This window comes from Apodemus sylvaticus, chromosome 16, assembly GCF_947179515.1.
Source record: "Apodemus sylvaticus chromosome 16, mApoSyl1.1, whole genome shotgun sequence".
In the NCBI taxonomy this organism is placed as follows: Eukaryota; Metazoa; Chordata; class Mammalia; order Rodentia; family Muridae; genus Apodemus; species Apodemus sylvaticus.
The window spans coordinates 7,224,362-7,226,656 of NC_067487.1; the positions used below are offsets into that span (position 1 = coordinate 7,224,362).

At 46.2% G+C, this 2,295-nt stretch overlaps 1 pseudogene; it reads left to right on the top strand.

Moving 5' to 3' along the window:
• Nucleotides 1-1,614: 1,614 nt before the first annotated feature.
• Nucleotides 1,615-1,719, top strand: LOC127667158 (uncharacterized; annotated as a pseudogene).
• The last annotated feature ends 576 nt before the right edge of the window (nucleotides 1,720-2,295 follow it).

Here is a 2,295-nt window from a genome sequence, read left to right on the forward strand (position 1 = left end):
TATGTGTGTGAATGTTTGTGTGTGAGTGTGTATGTGTATGTGAGTGTATGTGTGAATGTGTGTATATGAGTGTGTGTACATGAGTGTGTGAGTGTGAGTATATGTGTGAATATATGTATGCAATGTGTATATGTATATGAGTATATATATGTATGTTTGTGAGTGTATGTGTGTGAGTGTGTATATGAGTGTATGTGTGAATGTGTATATGTGTATGTGAATATATGTGTGAATGTGTGAATGTGTGAATGTGTGTTTAGGAGTGTGTGTGTGTGTGTGTGTGTGTGTGTGTATGCACATACTTTTCAAAGTTGACCAAATCACTAGAGTTCATCAGTCATCACCAGGGTCTGATCTGGGGATGCAGTTCATTCATCATTTCACAGAGGACAATCCTATAAGAAAAGAATGAAGGATGGACGAGTTGTTGCTAGGGCTGGAGGGGTGGCAGAGGGTACAGTCAGTCATTTGCTGAACACTACTTCCTGTTCTGGCTCTCTTTTCTACTGGGATATTTGTTCACAACTGCACCCTCTGTCCCATTTTCTAAGCTGCCTGGGAAATGTCACAGGGTCCGCAGCATCACTTTTCTATGTTTTCATGCATTTATTTATGTATACGAGTGATTTGCCTACATATATGTCTGTGCACCACATACCATGCTTTGATCCTCTGGGACTGGAGTTATGGGTGGCTATGAGCCTCCATATGGGGTTCTTTACAAAGGTAGCCAGTACTCTTAACTGCTGAGCCATCTTGGCAGCTTCATCCAGTATCTCATTCACATATACCTCAACAGTAATGGGAAGTGGATTGCTTCTGTGCTCTTCTCTCCGGGATTCTGTACCTACTCAACACCAATTATCATCATGCACAGACACAATCCTCAGTAGGGACTTGCCTTATCCAGTGGTGGATATAACAAGATGTCACAGACTGGGCAGTTACAATGAATGGAAACACAGGTCATCACTGTTGTTAAAGATAGAAGTCTAGACTGTGACAGCTGTCTGAAGAGGGATTTCTTGTGGACTCAGCACATAGTGGACAGCAGCAGGGAGTAAGAAAGAGAGCTGGGTGGTGTTGGGTGAACAGTAGACCCTAACCCATCGCTTGCTTTCTAGCAGCATTGGCCCAGTTATAATGGCAGAGCACCTACTGTCTCCTCTTATTAGCTCAGCTCCATAATCCTGTCCCAAGAGAAGTTACATTTCAGCCTTGGATTTAAAGCTTGTTTTCTGTATTTTAGTGTTTGTCTGTTCTTATGTGTGTGCTATGTTTATGGACATCAGAAAGGTGTCAGAGCTCTTGAAACTGGTGTTATTGGTGGTTGTGAGCCACTGTGTGAATGATGGTAATTTAACCCCAATCCTCTGCAAAAGCAACAAGTACCCTTTCCCACTGAGCACATGCTCCCTCCTTCCAGGCTGAGACTCAGAGGACAAGTCCTGCAGCCGTAGCATGAGGATGCCAAGCATCAGTCTGCAGCGTGACCCTGCCTCTCTACAGATAGAGCTATGGTTAAACTTCACAGGGTTCTGCATGATGGAAACACTGACTCAGAGTCTGTCATGTGATGCCTACATTCTTGGATTAAAAAACTCTCCAAGGTTCCCTGCCCCTAGAGGTATTACGGGTGTGGCTGCTATGTCACATACCTGGCAATAAGCAGCAGAGATGAGAGGCTACCCTCAGTGTTTCAATCTGCAGCCTAATACTCCCTGGAAGAAGTAAACCTGAGACGACCACCAGTCCAGTGCTGCACAAACCTGGATGAACTTCCAGGGCAGGAAGCGAGAAAGAGATAGAAGAACCCTGCCTGGGATCGTATGGGGCCTCACATGGAGCTACTTGAGCAGTGGGTCCAGTGAGGACTGAATCAGAGATGACCACCAGACTGGTGCCATGGGGCAAAGAGAGGGAGCTAGTCTGAAGTGACCACCAGCCTGATTCTGAGCAGGCCAAGGTGAGGAAGGTCATGGCCAAGATGACCCCTGCTTGGTGCTATAATGCATGGGCATGGCATAGCACTCTTGAGACCATTCCTGAGATGACCTCAGACACTCAGAGACCCTTGCGCCACTAAGAGTAGCAAGGAAGGAATGGAGAGGTCGAAGAGAAAGAGAAGCAGAAGGATGTGTGCACTATGAAGAGAGGCTGAACTGGAGAATCAAAGGCAGTGAGGAACAGCCTTATGTGAGTAGCCAGTGATGCTACTTGGGGCCATAGTGGGGTCATCCTGGTCTGTGCTGCCACACACCACATTTGGGAATGTGGCCTTGCAGAAGCAGGTGT